Source organism: Cicer arietinum, chromosome 6, assembly GCF_000331145.2.
Source record: "Cicer arietinum cultivar CDC Frontier isolate Library 1 chromosome 6, Cicar.CDCFrontier_v2.0, whole genome shotgun sequence".
Taxonomy (NCBI): Eukaryota; Viridiplantae; Streptophyta; class Magnoliopsida; order Fabales; family Fabaceae; genus Cicer; species Cicer arietinum.
Genome location: NC_021165.2, coordinates 24,255,077 through 24,277,410, shown reverse-complemented (window position 1 = coordinate 24,277,410; position 22,334 = coordinate 24,255,077). Strand labels below are relative to the sequence as shown.

The following is a 22,334-nucleotide window of genomic DNA, read 5'->3' as shown; positions in this document are numbered from 1 at the left end:
CTTAGTTTCGTGCAACATGCCTATATCGTTAGTGGCAAGCAGTATGTCATCAACATACAAGACCAGGAAAATATGTCTGCTCCCACTGAACTTATGATACACACAATCATCAACTGTATTCATCTCAAAACCAAATGAGAGAATTACTTGATGAAATTTATGGTACCATTGACGAGAAGCTTGTTTTAGCCCATAAATGGATTTTCTTAGTTTGCACACCATATTCTTTGGGTCTCCCAACACAAAGTTTTCTGGCTGCACCATATAGATCGTCTCATCAATGTCGCCATTGAGAAAAGCTGTTTTTACATCCATTTGATGAAGCTCCAAATTAAAGTGAGCAACAAGAGCCATGATTATTCTTAAAGAGTCCTTCGATGAAACCGGAGAGAAAGTCTCTTTATAATCAATCCCTTCCTTTTGAGTATAACCCTTAGCTACAAGACGTGCCTTATATCTCTCCACATTACCATTGGAATCCCGCTTGGTTTTAAAAATCCATTTGCAACCAATGGGTTTCTTTCCTTCAGGTAATGGGATAAGTTCCCAAACTGAATTGTCTTGCATAGACTTGTACTCCTCATTCATTGCTTCGATCCACTTATCTGAACGAGAATCTTGCATGGCTTGATGAAAGTTGACTGGGTCGTCTTCCGTCATGCCAACATTTTCCTCTACCTCATTGATAAATACTACATAATCATCCGAAATAGCATTTTTCCTTTCTCTAGTGGATCTCCGCAATGGAGCTGGCTCTTGAGGCACTTGTTCTTGAGGATCTTGAATTTGATCTGGATTTTGTTCTTCCTGAACAACCAGATCATCTTGAGTTTGTTCAATAATGGGAAAGTCAATTGGTGGAAGAATCAGTTCTGGAATTGTTACCGATTCTTCCTCAAAGACAAAATCTTTAACCTTAATCTTCCCCCCAAACTCAATATCCTCAAAGAACGTTGCCGTTCCCGTCTCAAAAATTGTTCTCAAATTAGGATCATAAAATTTATAGCCCCTTGATTTTTCTGAGTACCCTATAAAATAGCTGCTAATTGTTCGGGGTTCAAATTTCTTTTCATTCGGCCTATAAGGCCTTGCCTCAGCTGGACATCCCCAAACATGAAGGTGCTTCAGACTAGGCTTACGCCCAATCCAAAGCTCATAAGGTGTTTTAGCCGCTGCCTTAGTTGGTACTCTATTAAGAATGTATGCTGCTGTTTTTAATGCCTCTCCCCAGAGTGACTCTGGCAAGGTGGAATGACAAATCATACTCCTTACCATATCCTTAAGAGTCCTGTTTCGTCTTTCAGCTACACCATTCATGCTGGGTGACCCCGGCATAGTGTATTGTGGGACGATTCCACATTCCTCTAGGTATTTGGCAAATGGTCCCGGACGTTGTTCACCTGAACCGTCATATCTGCCGTAGTATTCACCACCACGATCAGATTTGACCTTTTTAATTCTTTTATTAAGTTGATTCTCAACTTCTGCCTTAAAGGATTTGAACACGTCTATTGATTGGGACTTTTCGTGAATTAGGTAAAGGTAGGCATATCTAGAATAATCGTCTATGAATGATATAAAATATTGTTGACCATTCCAAGAAGGAGTTGGAAATGGCCCACAGATGTCCGTATGTATCAATTCTAAGACGTCTGTAGCTCTATATGCGCCTAATTTCTTATCTTTAGTCTGTTTTCCTTTAATGCATGCTACACAAACGTTAAAGTCTGTGAAGTCAATGGAATCTAAAATTCCATCTGACACAAGTCGTTCAACTCTATTTTTAGAGATGTGACCTAGACGCTTGTGCCAAAGCACCCCTGAATTGAAATTGTCAATTTTCCGCTTAGTACCACGTGATTCCACATTCAAGGTTTCATTATAGTTAGCCACAGTTTCCAACAAATAAAGATTATCATAACCAGAAAGTAAACCGGTTCCAACAACATTCGAATTTAAAGACAAAGTAAATTCTTTATTCCCGAATGAACAATAATATCCTGATTTGTCCAAATAAGAAATAGAGATCAAATTCCGTCTAAATGACGGTACAACAAAAGTGTCTTTTAAATCCAAATAATGACCGGAACTTAATAATAATCTAAATTTTCCTATGGCTTCAACTTCTACCTTCTTCCCATCTCCTACATAGATCCATCTTTCAGTATCACTAGGCTTTCGGAAGTTCAGGCAACCCTGCATTGAAACACTGATGTTAGTAGTTGCACCAGAGTCTAACCACCAAGTGTTTCTAGGTACTGAAGCTAAATTAACCTCAGAACAGACCAAAGACAGAATCATACCTTTCTTAACACGCCAAGCGTGATATTTGGCACAATCCTTCTTCACGTGTCCAGAACTCCTGCAGAAGAAGCAGTTGTTATCCTTAGTCTGCTTCTTTTGTTCTGGACCCTTAGCAGCAGCTTTGTTCTTGGGCTCCTCAATTCTTTTCCTTTTGCCCTTGTCTTTAGAGATGCTAGTAAAGTGAGCACTTTCAGTCCTATCTTGCTTCAGCCTGTCCTCTTCTTGCACACATAATGAAATGAGCTCATTAAGAGTCCATTTCTCCTTTTGACAATTATAAGTCACCTTAAACTGACTGAATTGCGAAGGAAGAGACAGCAATACTAAATGAATGAGTAAGTCATCTGACAACTCAAGCTTTAGACCTTTAAGCTTAGAAGCAATGTTGGACATCATCATAATGTGCTCTCTTATATTTCCCTTGCCTTGATACTTCATGGAAATTAAATTCTGAAGCAAAGAACTTGTTTCAGCCTTATCACTTTTTACAAAGCGTTTTTCCATCTCAACAAAGGGAAATGCTTACAATCATTTACTTAGATTTTATTGATTATTCTTTCAGTTGATTTCTTCTCAAAAGAATCCATGCGTGTAGATTATTTCCTATTTAATCCCCTTTTTTTGTTATCATCGATAGAACCGGCTGAAACATGATAAATAAAATTAAAGAAAAAAATTAATTTGTAAATAAATTTCCATTAAAAATTCAAATTTATCTTTATTAAAAGACTTAAATGGTTTATTTTCAAACATGCATGAAACACAAACTAATCCATAATAATTCTGATTTATTTTAAAGCTTTCATAAATTATAGTTATTGTTTGAGGCAAAATCTTAATTTGATGTTTTAAAGATATCAAACATCTTAAATTAAATTTTTAAGATTCTAATCAAATTATGATCTAATTTATACTTTTGATTGTTTTAAAGATTGAAAGTTGCTTTTGATTTTAATCTAAATATCTCATTCACAAAAAAACAAAATATCATTCAAAATTACATAAAAAGAACGTTCTCTCAAGTAGAAGAATGTTTTATGGGTGTTATGACATAATTTTTGTTCTCATATTAAAGCAAGATGCATCATCTTAAATGATTGTAAGTCAATTCAAAAACTGACAAGGATTAATTTTGTAGTTTAAGTCATTTCAATAATAATGCATTCATATTGCACAAACAAGCTTAATTGGAAGATAGTGAAATATCATTTTGGTATCAAATAAAGAAATTTGTCATAAAGGTTTTGATTGATCTATCTTCAGTTCTAATATTGTTTTTAAATTTCATTTAGACCAATATGAGCAAGTCAATTCACACTTTGATATACATGTGTTGACCCACATTTTTGAAAAAGAACATTATCTTTGTTCTACCACTTACAAAAAAGACAAAATCAAGTAAATGCAAGTACAAATGACAATTGTTTTCCTTTTTCTCTTAACCCATGTTGTATCAAAAAGACAACTTGCAGGGTCTCTTTGTTGGAAAAACCTTAATAACGTTGTGCTCAACAATCCATGTCAATTACATGATGAATAGCCAAAGGCGGAAGCGTACCTGTGGGAATTGCCATTAATGAAATCCTGAGATGATGATGATAGAGCCAATGGGTTGGGTGATCTTCCTCAGCAAAACACCCTGAAGACCTTGCTCTCTTGATGGGGATAGAGAGAACCAGAGAATTTTCTCCTTTAGGGTTTTGAAACTGAATAGTCTTGTTGTGTTTGCCTTGGGGACCATTACCCCTATATATAACTATTATTAGTTATATCCCAAATTGCAGTATTTCCAATTCAGCCCCTCATTAAATTAGAAACTGCCTGGTATCTACACTATTAATTTTCATAACTATTATGCTCTTTAGCCATAAACTATTATATATTATTTGACCCCTAGTTTATTGGCTAATTATATAATGACCCTAACACACTTTATTAATTAATTACATATGTGACCCATAAATCTTACAATCTCCCACTGGTCACACATGTATCCTTAGGAGTGTGTTAGACTTTATGACGTCAAAAATGTCATTATAATTACCTTGAGTATAATCCAAATTGTCCCGTCCATTAATCATATCAGCACATGGAACCAAAGAGGCTTTCGTCATAATAAGCATAACTAAACCCATCAATGATCACCCGTACTGACACAACTAAATGACATAGACCCATTATGAAAAGTGTAGCATGAAAATTACATGAAGTTGGTCAATGCATGTCAATTTTCAACTGGTCCTACTTTATCGAATGAGATCATACCATAACTTAAATGTACAAAGTAACCAAAAACTGAATACTTTAAACTTTATTTCTGATCAGAAAGTCCAAATACAATGTATTTGTACTTTACAATTAAACATAGAACATGAATTACATAATGGACGAAACTCCCACTAAAATCAAGATTCCTCAAGCTGTAGCACACTCATGTGAGCAGTGTGCTCATGAAAGACCTTGGGTGGTAGACCTTTAGTGAGTGGATCCGCAATCATGGAGTTTGTCCTTAAGTGTTCTATGGATATCTGTCCACTTTGTACCTTCTCTTTAACAACTAGGAACTTAATGTCAATGTGCTTTGACTTGGTTGAGCTCCTATTATTGTTAGAATACAGGACTGCTGATCTATTGTCACAATACAACTTGAGTGGTCTTTCAATCCCTTCAACTATTTGCAGCCCTGTGACAAAATTTCTCAGCCAAATGCCCTGGTCAGATGCCTCATGAATTGCTACGAATTCTGCTGCCATGGTTGATGAGGCAGTAAGACCTTGCTTGGCACTACGCCAAGAAACTGCTCCACCAGCTAACAGAAAGACATAGCCTGAAGTTGATCTTAAGCTGTCTTGGCATCCCGCAAAATCCGAGTCAGAGTACCCAGTGATCTCTAACTGGTCTGACCTCCTATATGTGAGCATGTAGTTTCTTGTTCTCTTCAAATATCTCATGACCCTCTTGGCTGCTTTCCAATGGTCAAGACCTGGATTGCTTAAATATCTGCCTAAAATCCCTACTATGAACGCTATGTCTGGACGCGTACATACTTGGGCATACATAAGACTCCCTACAGCTGAAGCATAAGGGATCTTTTGCATTTCTTGAATTTCCAAACTTCCCTTAGGGCACTGTTTGAGACTAAACTTGTCTCCCTTAGCAACTGGGGTGTCCCCTGGTTTGCAATCCTGTAACCCAAACCTTTTGAGAACCTTATCGATATAGCTCTTTTGTGACAATCCAAGAATACCTCGAGATCTGTCTCGGTGTATCTGAATTCCTAATACAAAAGAGGCGTCACCAAGATCTTTCATCTCAAAATGCTTTGATAGAAATTTCTTAGTTTCGTGCAACATGCCTATATCGTTAGTGGCAAGCAGTATGTCATCAACATACAAGACCAGGAAAATATGTCTGCTCCCACTGAACTTATGATACACACAATCATCAACTGTATTCATCTCAAAACCAAATGAGAGAATTACTTGATGAAATTTATGGTACCATTGACGAGAAGCTTGTTTTAGCCCATAAATGGATTTTCTTAGTTTGCACACCATATTCTTTGGGTCTCCCAACACAAAGTTTTCTGGCTGCACCATATAGATCGTCTCATCAATGTCGCCATTGAGAAAAGCTGTTTTTACATCCATTTGATGAAGCTCCAAATTAAAGTGAGCAACAAGAGCCATGATTATTCTTAAAGAGTCCTTCGATGAAACCGGAGAGAAAGTCTCTTTATAATCAATCCCTTCCTTTTGAGTATAACCCTTAGCTACAAGACGTGCCTTATATCTCTCCACATTACCATTGGAATCCCGCTTGGTTTTAAAAATCCATTTGCAACCAATGGGTTTCTTTCCTTCAGGTAATGGGATAAGTTCCCAAACTGAATTGTCTTGCATAGACTTGTACTCCTCATTCATTGCTTCGATCCACTTATCTGAACGAGAATCTTGCATGGCTTGATGAAAGTTGACTGGGTCGTCTTCCGTCATGCCAACATTTTCCTCTACCTCATTGATAAATACTACATAATCATCCGAAATAGCATTTTTCCTTTCTCTAGTGGATCTCCGCAATGGAGCTGGCTCTTGAGGCACTTGTTCTTGAGGATCTTGAATTTGATCTGGATTTTGTTCTTCCTGAACAACCAGATCATCTTGAGTTTGTTCAATAATGGGAAAGTCAATTGGTGGAAGAATCAGTTCTGGAATTGTTACAGATTCTTCCTCAAAGACAAAATCTTTAACCTTAATCTTCCCCCCAAACTCAATATCCTCAAAGAACGTTGTCGTTCCCGTCTCAAAAATTGTTCTCAAATTAGGATCATAAAATTTATAGCCCCTTGATTTTTCTGAGTACCCTATAAAATAGCTGCTAATTGTTCGGGGTTCAAATTTCTTTTCATTCGGCCTATAAGGCCTTGCCTCAGCTGGACATCCCCAAACATGAAAGTGCTTCAGGCTAGGCTTACGCCCAATCCAAAGCTCATAAGGTGTTTTAGCCGCTGCCTTAGTTGGTACTCTATTAAGAATGTATGCTGCTGTTTTTAATGCCTCTCCCCAGAGTGACTCTGGCAAGGTGGAATGACAAATCATACTCCTTACCATATCCTTAAGAGTCCTGTTTCGTCTTTCAGCTACACCATTCATGCTGGGTGACCCCGGCATAGTGTATTGTGGGACGATTCCACATTCCTCTAGGTATTTGGCAAATGGTCCCGGACGTTGTTCACCTGAACCGTCATATCTGCCGTAGTATTCACCACCACGATCAGATTTGACCTTTTTAATTCTTTTATTAAGTTGATTCTCAACTTCTGCCTTAAAGGATTTGAACACGTCTATTGATTGGGACTTTTCGTGAATTAGGTAAAGGTAGGCATATCTAGAGTAATCGTCTATGAATGATATAAAATATTGTTGACCATTCCAAGAAGGAGTTGGAAATGGCCCACAGATGTCCGTATGTATCAATTCTAAGACGTCTGTAGCTCTATATGCGCCTAATTTCTTATCTTTAGTCTGTTTTCCTTTAATGCATGCTACACAAACGTTAAGGTCTGTGAAGTCAATGGAATCTAAAATTCCATCTGACACAAGTCGTTCAACTCTATTTTTAGAGATGTGACCTAGACGTTTGTGCCAAAGCACTCCTGAATTGAAATTGTCAATTTTCCGCTTAGTACCACGTGATTCCACATTCAAGGTTTCATTATAGTTAGCCACAGTTTCCAACAAATAAAGATTATCATAACCAGAAAGTAAACCGGTTCCAACAACATTCGAATTTAAAGACAAAGTAAATTCTTTATTCCCGAATGAACAATAATATCCTGATTTGTCCAAATAAGAAATAGAGATCAAATTCCGTCTAAATGACGGTACAACAAAAGTGTCTTTTAAATCCAAATAATGACCGGAACTTAATAATAATCTAAATTTTCCTATGGCTTCAACTTCTACCTTCTTCCCATCTCCTACATAGATGCATCTTTCAGTATCACTAGGCTTTCGGAAGTTCAGGCAACCCTGCATTGAAACACTGATGTTAGTAGTTGCACCAGAGTCTAACCACCAAGTGTTTCCAGGTACTGAAGCTAAATTAACCTCAGAACAGACCAAAGACAGAATCATACCTTTCTTAACACGCCAAGCGTGATATTTGGCACAATCCTTCTTCACGTGTCCAGAACTCCTGCAGAAGAAGCAGTTGTTATCCTTAGTCTGCTTCTTTTGTTCTGGACCCTTATCAGCAGCTTTGTTCTTGGGCTCCTCAATTCTTTTCCTTTTGCCCTTGTCTTTAGAGATGCTAGTAAAGTGAGCACTTTCAGTCCTATCTTGCTTCAGCCTGTCCTCTTCTTGCACACATAATGAAATGAGCTCATTGAGAGTCCATTTCTCCTTTTGACAATTATAAATCACCTTAAACTCACTGAATTGCGAAGGAAGAGACATCAATACTAAATGAATGAGTAAGTCATCTGATAACTCAAGCTTTAGTCCTTTAAGCTTAGAAGCAATGTTGGACATCATCATAATGTGCTCTCTTATATTTCCCTTGCCTTGATACTTCATGGAAATTAAATTCTGAAGCAAAGAACTTGTTTCAGCCTTATCACTTTTTTCAAAGCGTTTTTCCATCTCAACAAGGAAATTTTTAGCTGTATCTATCTCATCCGAGACAGCACCTCTAAAGACCTCAGGAATGCAACGCTTTATGATCATAAGACTTATGCGATTTGAGCGATCCCATTTCTCATACTCTAATTTTTCTTCAGAAGAACTAAAGTCCTTAGGAGTAGAGGGTCGATCAATTCTTAATGCAAGGTCTAGATCCATGCAGCCAAGAACAATCAGAATGTTCTCTTCCCATTCCTTAAAATTTGTCCCATTAAGGACAAGAATAGAACTCAAATTTGCAGATATGGAAGCAATAGATGTTGTGAGTTAAATAAAGAACGAAACTTAGAAACTCACATTTTAAGAAAACAAATCAATAAACAAATAAATACATATGTTCAAATCATGGAATTTAACCCATCTGAAGATACCCGGTGCACCATTGATGTCAAGTCTTTGGACAGTAACACCAACTGCTAGTGGTACTCTTGTTGCAACGATCAAATATTGACAATAAGACATATCAAACAATAAACCTTCCTTTGGGCCGATTTACTGCTCACATGTATACCAAATAATTGTCACGCATTTATCATCGCAGGTGTATATGTGATTATGCCAAATATTAACCTTCCTTTGGGCCGGTCAATACTCGCATGAATAAACATATACACAGCCATTTGACACTCTTCACGAGCAATTTAGACAAGAGAGGTCACTTTGGCGACATCAAGTTTCAATTAACTCATTCAAAATGTCAAACTTGACTTGAACATATATTTATTATATCCAAATAAAACAATAAAAAAAAATATTGTTCACTTATATACACAGTGTTTCATTAGTATCTGATAATTATTGTTTTATCAAAAAAAAAATTAAAAAAATACACACACTACGTAACCCTATATATACTCACAGCACTATGTTTTCTGCCAATTCAGTCAGAAGAGTGACAATCAAAATGGAATATAATTTGTCAAAAAAAAAAAAATTTATGGCGCTTGCTTTATTATTATTATTGTACTTTAAATGCAAAAAAAATTATACAGAATCATAACTAATTAATATTCATCCATTTGTGAGCCGGATAGTACAATCTATCTCAGAATTTGGACAAATGCAAACAAATTAACACAACACAAAATCAGATATAATTGTTCAACAAACTCAATAGAACTAAAATAACAACAAAAGCAACGAGTTTAACAAATAAATTGACTCAAAATCACATACTCCGATAACTTCAAAAACACCATAATCAGGGAATGTAGACGCGAATAAACACAGAAGCTACAATTCTTGCTTACAAATCAATAGCATACATATTCAATTCCGAAATGAAAAACATGCAAAGATTATTAACGACAATAAGTTTTAAAAATCACAGTGTGTTCAACTTCAAACCATTACAAAAAAAAATTATAACCGGAAACAAAAAAAAAATATGGATTCCATAATATATATATATCAAAATTCCCAAATTACAAACCCTAATTTTTCAATCATGTCAAAATTCTCAAATTGAATCCTAAACAAAGACAATAACCGAATTTCATCATGAATTAAACATGGTAGGCTCTGATACCAATTGTGGGAAAACCCTAATAACGTTGTGCTCAACAATCCATGTCAATTACATGATGAATAGCCAAAGGCGGAAGCGTGCCTGTGGGAATTGCCATTAATGAAATCATGCGATGATGATGATAGAGCCAATGGGTTGGGTGATCTTCCTCAGCAAAACACCCTGAAGACCTTGCTCTCTTGATGGGGATAGAGAGAACCAGAGAGTTTTCTCCTTTAGGGTTTGTGAGACTGAACAGTCTTGTTGTGTTTGCCTTGGGGACCATTACCCCTATATATAACTATTATTAGTTATATCCCAAATTGCAGTATTTCCAATTCAGCCCCTCATTAAATTAGAAACTGCCTGGTATCTACACTATTAATTTTCATAACTATTATGCTCTTTAGCCATAAACTATTATATATTATTTGACCTCTAGTTTATTGGCTAATTATATAATGACCCTAACACACTTTATTAATTAATTACATATGTGACCCATAAATCTTACATTAATGACTTAAAACAATATGGTTAATTCCTTGCACAACTTGGTTAATGGATTTGACAAACATGGTTAATGTTGGGAAACAACTAGGTTAATGAATTTGAATTGAAAACTTGACATTCTAATCAAACAAGATATAAACCTCGCTAATGACTTGAAACAATATAGTTAATTTCTTGCACAACTTGGTTAATGGATTTAAACAGAATGGTCATTCTTATCATACAAAATATAAGTCTGGTTAATGGCTTTAAAAAACATGGTTAATATTGGGAACAACTTGGTTAATGAATTCAAAATCAATTTGAATGTTTGAAGGTGGAAATGATTTGCCAATAAATTTAAAATCATTTGAAGATAATTAAAGATTAGTTCACTTCAAAATTTGAATTTTCAGAAATAATTCATCAAAACTACATTCAAAATCATTTGAAGGTAACTAAAGGTTACTTTTGTATGAATGTAGTTACTTAACTTCAAATTTGAATTTTCAGACATAATTCATCTGAACTATATAACTTCAGCAATTTTTCCACAACTTAATCAACCAAATCTAAATCATAAAAGTAGAAAGAAAGAAACTCAAAATTAATAAAATACCTCATTTATGATACTAAATTTTTCTAAATTGAAATAATAGAAAAAAAATATACTTCAATATCAAGTCAACATTTATATTAACATTTTGTTTGGTTACTGTTTCGGCGTACAAAGTCCTATTTGGGCAAGTCAACAACTTCATAATTTGGTTGTTTCCAACATTCAAAAACTAGCAATTTACCTTGAAGGTATAATAATAATAATAATAATAATAATAATAATAATAATAATAATAATAATAATAATAATAATAATAATAATAATAATAATAATATATTTGAAACAAAAAAGGCAAAAATAGAAATGAAGAAGTCAAAAATAGAAACCCTAAAAATCAAAAATCCTAAACAGATAAGCAAAAATAGAAACCCTAAATCAATAACTAAAAACCCTAATGATATGGAGAAGTAAACTTACAATGAAAATACCCAACAAGCGACAACGAGTGCACAGATGCAGCAAGCGAGAAGATCGGCATAATCGAATGCAGCAAGCGAGCGAACGGCAGACAAATCGGATGCAACCTCTCGCGAGCGACAACGACGAATATAGAGAAACGAAGAAAAGAATATGGAGAAGAAGATGGAGAAGCTTTCAGATTCTTGGTGGAGAAGAAGATGGAGAAACGAAGAGAGAAGATGGAGAAGAGAGAAAGAGAGAAAAAGGGTTTCTGAGAAATAGAATAAAAATCATTAAAATGACTACAATGTCCCTAAATATGTATACATCTTTAAGTTTGTATACGTATATGGTATATGTGTTTGTATTTGTGTTTAAAGATGTGTTTAAATAACATTTCTCTAATATTAATAGTTGAGTTGATTTTCTTGAGTTTAAATCCAAAGCTTTCTTCTTATAACTCTTTCAAAGTCCTTTAACTCACCAAACAAACTTTCTATGTGAGATTTAGACGATAAACCATATACTTTAATTTGAGTATAATAATTGGTTTGTACTATTTAAATTTTAAGGCAAAACATGTCGGACATATGAATTAATTACATTACACAAATAAGTAAAAGTGTTACACTTATAATCTATAGTGTATTAGAAAATGTATTTTGAGGAAAGTCTATTCCAAATAGTTGCATGCGTCTTCCCATTAAATGTGTACCAGTAATGCTATTTAAAGGTGTTTCTTTTTGTGTTTTTTTTATGTGTTCACATGTATGTCTTAAACGATCAATTTAAATGTGTAAAATATATTTTGACTGCCCTTTGAAATTTTTATGCAATACAAGTCAGCACAATAAAAGTTCTTGTTCTTGCTCTGTTTGTTTATTGCTCTGTCATTGTGCTCTTTCATTAAAGTAAAATATCATTGCTCATTTAACTTTTTGTTTTTTCTTCCTAACTTTTTAGTATTTATGTATGTTTAGTTTGTATATTGATTTTTAGTCTTCGCAATAGCGCCTATCCCACTATTTGCAATCCTAACTGTAGCGATTTTGCACCGCTTTCCATCATTAGCATCAGTTTCGTTAACTAGTTAATCAATTTGTGAATTGTCTTAACCATATTTTCTTCACTCTATTTACCACTTTTTTTATGTCATAAAACTGACTATGTTCCTTTTTTTAGTTAGTTAACCAATTTGTAACTAACCAAGAGACACTTATGAAGTATATGAAGTTTGAGTTTTGAAGTTTGATAACTAACCAAATCTATCAAACAATTAACCAATCTTTAAGAAAAGATTAACTTATTTTGTTTTTGAGTTAGAATCATTTGTCATTTCAATATTTATTCACAAGATAATAGTAAAAATAGATACACTTATTATTTTTACGTGCTATATAGAAAAAACACACACTTAATATTTTGAATTTATAAAAGATGAAATTTGAGTTTTGACATGCGTTTGAAAATCAACATAATCTATCACACAATTAACCATTTTTAAGGAATTATTAACCACTTTTGAGTTAGAATCATTGGTCAATACTATTACCATGTGAATAATGATTACAAGTTTAAAATAATGTGGTTAGTCATTCTTTAAAATGGGGCTAGTTCTTTGACAAATTTAGTTAATTTTGAATATCTACAAATATTTAATTGTTATAGTCACTTTATAAGTAAAATACAATAAATCTACATTATTTTACTAATTTAGCAAGTGAAAAACCTCTTTTTACTATTACCATGTGAAAAAATAGTGAAATGATCAAACATTCTCGGTCATAAATATTATGCTTAGTCCTTCTTTAAAATGTGCAGTTAATTCTTTGACAAATTTGATTAATTTTGAAACATCTGCAAAAACTTAAATTTTTTAGTCACTTTATAAGTAAAAGACAATAAACCTGTATTATTTTATTATTTACCGTGTGAAAGACCTTTTTTTTTACTATTACAATGTGAATAAATAGTAAAATAACTAAAGATTCTCAGGTAAAAATATTGTGGTTAATCTTTCTTTAAAATGTGTTTAGTTCTCTGACGTATTTGGTTCATTTTAAAATGCATGCAAAAACTTAAAAAAAAAATTAACAACTTTATAAGTAAAAAACATTAAATCTCCATTATTTTACTATTTTGCACGTGAAATATCTCTTTTCACTATTACCACATGAATACATAATGAAATGATCAATAATTACAAATCTGAAATAATGTCGTTAGCCTTTCTTTAAAATGTGGTTAATTATTTGACAAATTTGATTAATTTTGAAACACTTTCAAAATCTTAAAATATTTAGCTACTTCATAAATAAAACACAATAAGGATATATGTGTTGGCGTGTGTACCACAAATACTTGTTTGTCAAATCTAACTACATCATTCAAAACCACATTTTTAAACAAAACCAACCACTATGTTTTTTACTTATAATTATGTGTTTGTCCTACTTATTCACATGATAATAGTAAAAAAAAGATACCTTTAACGTACTAAATAGTAAAATAATGCAGACTTGTTGTTTTTTACTGACAGGAAAGCAAAAAATTTCAAGTTTTTTTAGGTTCATCAAAAAAATTAAATTTTTTGAAGAACTAACCACATTTTCAAACACAACTAACAACTTTAGTTCTGACTCAAAATTATTTGTTTTTGCCCTAATTTTCACGTACTAAAAAGTAAAATAATGCAAATTTATTGTCTTTAAGTAACAAAAAGGCAAAAAAATTCAAGTTTTTGTTGGTTTGTTAAAACTTATCAAATCCTTCAAAGAACTAACCACCTTATTTATTAGGGTTGTGCAAAAAAATCTAGTTATGAGACTTAAATCTAAAACCGGATCCAAATCCATTTTAAACATCCGATTAAAATAATATGGTTATAATCCGGTTTATTTACTAACCAGTTGCATACCCACTTATGTTTTATATTTAGATTTGGTTTTTATCCACTCAACTTCCAAAAATCCTAAATCTCAAAAACTAAAATGATTCTGATTTTGCCATTTCATAGGCCCCAATATTTTATTAATCTTGAGATTTTTTTTTTCCTGAAAAATTTTTAAAATTCATTTTTCACAAAAAAATTAAAAAAACTTTTCTTTTTTCTCAGAAAAATTTAAAATCGAATTTTTTCTCAAAAAATTTATTGAGAAAAATTGTAAAAAATTTCTCGAAAACATTGAATTTTTTTTTCTCAATTTAAAAAAATTGTAAATTATTTTTTATCAAAAATAATTGAATTTTTTTATCGGAAAATTTTAAGAAAAGAATTATTCCTCGAAAAAAAATTGTAAACAAAGCCCACAAAACTTTAGATTTTTTTAATTTTGAATTTTTTGACCCATCCAACATGTGAGTTGAGGCCAATAATTAGTGAGCTAGTCAAATTGACATCTCTACTTGTTACTAACCAACCATATTGTATGATAATTAGTTAATGTATTAAAATATTTAATATTTATTGAGGAAGACTAAAATATGATAGACTAAATATTTTTAATATAATTTCTTAAATTACTGATTTTTAAAGGATGAATTTTTTCAAAATGTTACATTAATATGTTAGGTTGGAAATAATATTGAGATTTAAATATTGCTCAAACTTAACTTAATTATAAATGTTCAAGAAAAATTAATATATTAAATCAATTAGATATTTTAAATTTACTAAATCTTGTGGTGGTAGTGTCCATCTCGGTATTGAAAATAAACTTTCAAGTGTTTGTATTTTCTATGATTTTATTACGGTGCACTAATTGTTAAATTTGATCGAAGAAACTTTCAAAGTGTTTGTATTTTCTACGGTTTTATTACGGTGTAGTAATTGTTAAATTTAATCGAAGAAACTTTTAAGTGTTTGTATTTTCTACGGTTTTAGTAATAAGTAATTTATTGAACTAGTATGAATCAGAATTCGTGGTCTTAGTGAAGTTAGTAATAAATTAATTTTAATCACAAGTTATTATAAGCAATTAAACATGTTCAATTGTATTGTTGATGTATTTTTATTGAGCTTTCATTTTGTAAAAATAATCGATTTTTAAATATGAATAATCGTTTTTCATTTTAAATAACCGATTTTTTTAAAAAAATAATCAAATTTTAACTGATATTGAGAAAAAACTCAATTTTAAAATTGAATTTTTAGAAACTGGTTTCTTAATTAGAAATCGATTATTTAACCATAATCAATTTTACAATTAGTTTTATAATTGATTTTAAACCAAATAATGGTTTTGGTTATAAATCTAAATCCATATATTTGTTTTAAAATAAAAATGTTTTGGTTTTTAAAAAAAACCAACCATGCACAACCCTACTATTTATATGACTTAGGATTATTTGTATTTGTGTTATTTATTGACATGGTAATAGTAAGAAGTCTTTCATGTGCTAAATAGTATAATAATGCATAATTATTGTCTTTTACTTACAAAAATGCAAAAAAAATCAAGTATTTGCATATTTATAAAAACTAATCAAATCATTCAAATAATTAAACACATTTTCAAAAACACTGCTAACCACCTTATTTATAACTCAAAATTATTTGTGTTTGTATTATATATTCAAATGGTAATAGTAAATAAATATCTTTCAAGTGCTAAATAGTAAAGCAGATTTATTGTTTTTTACTTATAAAAAGTCTAAAAATTTTCACTTTTTCAAACATAACTAACTACCTTGTTTCTGACAAAAAAATATATATATTTCTGTTTGCACTCTATTTATAAACATGATATTAGTCAAAAGTGGCACAGATGTTTGTATCGATAAATCACTATATATAAGCACATTGTGATTCACTTTTAATAGTGATCACATTATAATACAAGTAAAAGCTTGATATTTTATCATAAGAGAATATAAATATTTGTTACTTGAGTTAGATTGATGCAATGAAAACCAAGAAAATTGAATTTAGGTAAAAAAAAAAAAAAGCGATTAGAAAGGAATGACGTATTTGGTTGATTTTGAATACTTGGCAAATTGGCCCAAATAAGCCAATTTATGAGAACAAAGGCACAAGTTTTCCTTCTTTTGAAATCACTATGTGAATCTATAGTGAAATGACCAACAATTAAAACTTATATATATTGTGGTTAGTCCTTCACAAAAAGTTGGTTAGGTTCTTTGACAGATTTGGTTGATATTAAATATATATATATATATACTACAAGGAAAAAATTGGTTTGTGGCGGTTGCAAGAGACACTTGCGATGGTTATAACCGCCTCAAATTGATGATTGTGACGGTTCTGCAACTGTCGCAGATTCGTCTGTCGCGAGGTTATTTTGCGATAATTCAAAAAATCGTCGTTCCAACCGTCGGCAACATTTGCGACGGTTCCTAACTGCCTTGAAATACATTTTGCGACAGTTAAAACCGTCGCTAAACACTGCAATTTATTTGTTTCTAAAAAGTTGTGACAAATATCAATTGTTGCTATTTATTTTGAGGCAGTTTGAACCGTCGCGAGCTTAATAATTTAAAAAAAATATATGATACAATTTTTTGCTATTTTTTATTAATTAAAATAAAAAAATATTCATAAAAATCATCCACAAGATTTAAATACACAATTATATAACTATTGTACCTAAATCCAATTTATATAATTTTTTCAAAAGAAATAACACCAATTCATACATTAAAGATAACTAAAACAATAAATAAAATAGTTTAAATATTCAAAACATTAGTGGAGTGGCTAAACATACAAAACAACTTCATCAAACATAGAAGTTCATCAAAGTATCTAATTAGTCCCTAATGTTGTTGTTCCCCAATCATTAGGTTGATAGCTAGACTCAGATGAACGTCTACCATCTATTGGTGATTCTATGTTTGTTGCCTGGAAAAAAAAAAAAAAGGTATGTATTAACCTCAATGAATCTTTATAAATATTGTCAAATACTAATTAACTAAATTTCTCATATAGCTAGAAGCAATCATTATGCAATTAATATTTTTAACCAAGGACAAGCAGTTCTCACATTATTTTTTAAACAGATTTGCTATGAAAATAATTTTACCTTTTTTTTTCTCTAGAATTTTGCATTTACAACAAGAAAACAATTTGCTCCTTCAACATATCAACTTCAAAATCCCTTTTCTTAAGTCTATTGATTTGCAATTCAACGTGATTATTGTACTTACAACAACAAAATTTACGGGGAAGTTTTTTCAGCATTCTATAGTCCTATAAGAGATAACAATATTTCTTGCTTGAAGAAAATGCTGCAATTAAATCAAATTTAAAACATAATAAGGTGGGTATTTTGAAGAAAGTAGTCCATTTACCAAAGGACATGCATAGACATATAAACATAAATATAAAATTCAATTTTCATGTAAAATCCAAAACTAAAAATTTAGTATTATGAAAAGGGAAAGTAGGTCTAATGTAATCAAAGGTCTTTTAGGAAACACTGATGTTGTTTAGGGCCAACGGTGCACTTGGTAAACAATAGTTCAAACTTGAATTGAATGAATACATGACAATATAATGTAGGAGAAGACAATTAAAAGGAAATGAATTCTTCTAAGGCTGAAATATTTGAAGAACCAAAATCAAAGCTGAAATTATTGATAAGAGTCGTATGCTTTCTTGATATCCAATATCGCAACAATCAATGAAATTCATTGTAAAATGGAACTAAAACCTAAAAGCAACAATCACTAACAAATTAACAATATGTAGGTCACGAGATCGAAAATTTACCAAGTGAAAATGAACAACAACACTCAAATGAGATCCAAAATCAGTGAATCTAACTCTGAAAAGTTCCTGAAATTTAAAACATTGCAGGAAAAAAAATTCACGAATGAAATCGAATCAGGATCGAGAAAGAGATGAGAGTCTACAACTGAGACTACAATTAAAAAAAAAAAAAAAGACTATACCAACCTTTAGAACAAATTAGCTTATCACTTTCATTCTTCTCAATGCCATGGAACCCTAGCTCTAGTTATGTTGTGTCTACTAGTGTTGTATTAATCATCAATGCTTCTCATTAGTAATCCAAATTAGTGTTGTATTAATCATAAAATTTGTGTTCACCTATGCTTTTGTCAGATCTCAGCAATGCAGATTATCCACATGACATTATCAAGGTGTCTCTAGATTCATTACTAGATGAACTCTTGTAATAGAAGTTCAATAACAATTGTATGATTGCCAAAACAGTACATATCTCATTTGGTACCTAAAATATCAAACAAAAATGTAGGTATACAAATATAAGCCAACAGAATAAACATCTGAGTTCCAAAACTAAAATGAACATTTCATAAAGAAACAGAAAGAAAAAAAAAATGAGCTGAAAAAAGACTCTTACATAAAAGAAAGCATCATCACTGAGCAACCCATAAAGAAGGAACGAGGCGATTATTAGGAATGTGGAAAGCGAAAGACAAAATGGCATAAACTCGAGACTTTTCGTGCGAATGACCAATTTCTGAGAAATTATATAGATAAATAATTTCACCAAACTTGAAAACTAGTAAAACTCAGTATTACATTGATATATCTAGGAAGTGAAAAACTTACGATTATAAACCATGGGGAGGCAAACATTGAAATCAGAGAAACACAACTCAAGAATCCAACAAACATTCGGCGCATGGAACTATAGGTTATTGTCAAACTCCCAACTAGTATGATCCCAAATATTCCCAAAACTGCCATCAATAATCCAAACATTCTCACCTATCAAATGACAGTATACAATATCACATATCAGTAACTATTAACAAACCTATGTTTTATGTAAAATTTGTTTTAAATTTCCATAGTATCAATAAATTAACCAACCTTTCTTGCTTTCTCAGCATACACTAAGAACAGAACAATGTACACAAACTGAAAAGCTGCTCCAATTGAATCAACAGTTGTAACCAACACATTATTAGGTGATATAAAAGGGGTTCCAATCCACAAGCAGTTCAATAGAGAATAAATATATGGCAATCTTGAGAACATTTACGTTGACCCATTTAAGATAACTCTCCTAAATGTGGGTCTATTGTTCACAACAGAATAAAGAGTTAATAGTCAAAGGATAAACATCAAATTCTTCTATGCTCAATTTTTTTTATTTAAAAAAAAATAATTTATGAAACTTACATTGGGGAAAGAAAAAGTATCAGCAATACCAGTTGTATCCAGAAAAGAGAACATAAATGGAAGAGAATATAAATATCAGAAAACAGAAAATAAGTTGAAATAGATACAATACACAGAAAACTGAAAGTACCTCGTGGTTTGGTAACACTACATGCGACCGTTCTCCTCCTGTTTCACAGAAATGGCATTCAAAGCAAAAAAATCAGCACCCTTAGAACAGTGTAATCAAAACCCTAACAACGAAAAGGAAATCGTACCATAGGTTGCAACAAACGGAGATCGAAGTGACCCCTTACACCAATATTTAGGTACAAATGATTTCAAAGAGTTGCATGAATGATGTTTGATTGGTGCACACGCATGGAAAAATGAGACTTTTACTTAAAAATAATATTTTGTATTACTAAATTTTTTGTGGTACATTGTAAAATTATTTACTCTTTATCATTAACTTTTAATAAAAATACGGAAATGAGATTTCACTTCCTAGTAAATAATTGAATGTCATTAAATTCAGTCAACCTTGTGTCTTTTTTAATTTCACTTAAACAAAATTTATTTTATTTTGGAGCATAAATGAATATCGATCTAACAACTGAAATATTAATTTTGCAAATAAATGAATAAATAATATTTTAGTAAATTACATTACGTTCTTTTACAACCAAAAAAACATATCAAGTCATTTTCTGACACACCTTCAAATTATTACATGATGAACTATTCCTAAGAAAAAAAAATTATAGTTGTTTCTAAAAGAAAACAAATATTTTTAAATAATGTTTAGATTAAAAATTTGAGGCGTTACAAAAGATCCATCACGAATGATGAAGTCACGTAAAAGAAACAAGGATTGACATAGGAGTACGAGAATTTGAACTATTCGAGATGAAGAAGGAAGAAACTATTGATGAAATTTTTTCAAGACTTACTATTATACTAAATAACATGCGATCTATTGAAAAATAATACTTTATCCAAGAAAGAATAAGAAAAATTCGAAGAAGCCTAACAAGATAATGGAGACCTACGATAACTGCCATCACATAAACAAGAAATTTATCCACCATGAAATTAGAAGATCTGGTTGGAACACTAAGAGCACATGAGCCATTGTTACTTTCAGAAGAAAAAAGAAAGAAAGAAAAAAAACAAGTAAAAAAGGAAAAATGGTTGCTCTAAAAACAAATCAAATTGAAAGTCCATCCTCTAAACGAATTGAAGAAGTAATAAAAGTAGAAAACCCTAAATATCCTCTATTCGAGGATAAAAATGAACTCGTCCTGATATCCAAAAGGATTTAGAGGTTATTTTTTATGATCCAACAGTTCAATATTAACTAATTAATTAGATTGAATATGGCGTATAAATTCTAATTTGTTGACTAAATGGTTAGATCTAACTTAATTACACTAACAATTATTTATAAATTCTAATTTATAAGAACTAACAATTCAATCTTAACTAATTAGACCGACTAAGACTTATGAATTATAATTTCAATGACCAACGATTCAATATAATATAATTATATAAATAATGATTTTGAAATTATAATTTTGACGATCCAACAATTCAATATAACCTAATTGGACTGAATCGTTGAATCATCAAAATTATAATTTATAAGTCCTAGTCACTCTAATTAGTTAAAATTGAATAATTGAGTCATTAAAATTAAAATTTCTAAGTTATTATATGTGTAATTAGGTTAGATTGAACCGTTAAATCATCAAAAATAAAATTTATAAGTTATATTTAGTTTATTTGATTAATATTTAGTTGTTAGATCATCAAAATTAAAATTTATAAATCATAGTCAAACTAAATAGTTAAAATTGAACCGTTGAACAATTTAAGTTAGCGTTTATGTGTAATTGTTAGTGTAATAAGGTTATATTTAACTTGATCATCGAAATTATAATTTTTAAATCATAATTAGTCTAATTAATTAAAACTATATTGTTGAATTATGAAAATTATAATTTCTAAGTCATGATTATAGAATACACCGGCGAATCCAAGACATGTGTTCAACGGTGCAAATTTAAACTTCAATTAATAATTACTATAATATGTATAAATAAATATTTAGATTGTAAATTTGTAATATATACCACAATCTTTATTTTATAGTTTATTTAAAAAAAATTGAATTAATATATATATATATATATATATATATATATATATATATATATGTATATATATATAATATATTAAATTTGCGAAGAATAAACATTAAAAAAAATTAGAAAGAGAAAATAATTAGATGTTGGCAGTACATAATAACTTTCAATGAAAATAATGATAAATAAATGTTTCGTAAAAAATGTATTTAAATTTTTTAAGAACTGTGATTTTTATATTCATAAAGAATAAAAGATGCTATAGTGAAAGTCATCCTCAAAATGCTGGTCAAAATTATAGTTAAATATGCTGATAAGATTGAAATGTTTGGTATTATTTTACAAGTTAACATATTTTTCAAGAAAGAGAATCAATTCATATTTTCATCATAGTATTTATTACAATTTGTAGGTGTTTGATAACGCGGTTTCGAGCCAATCCTCTATTTATAAGTTTTTAGCCAATCCTCCTGTGCTCATAAATTGGCACCCATAGATAAATTGTTTTCTCTTTATCCCTTAATGTGATATAATATAAGATCCTAAGTATCTATTAGCAGAACAATTG

The 22,334-nt window shown here is 31.0% G+C and overlaps 1 pseudogene; it reads right to left on the bottom strand.

Annotated features, from left to right (window-relative positions):
• Positions 1 to 18,497: 18,497 nt before the first annotated feature.
• Positions 18,498 to 20,751, bottom strand: LOC101512396 (bidirectional sugar transporter SWEET2-like; annotated as a pseudogene).
• Between the last annotated feature and the right edge of the window lie 1,583 nt (positions 20,752 to 22,334).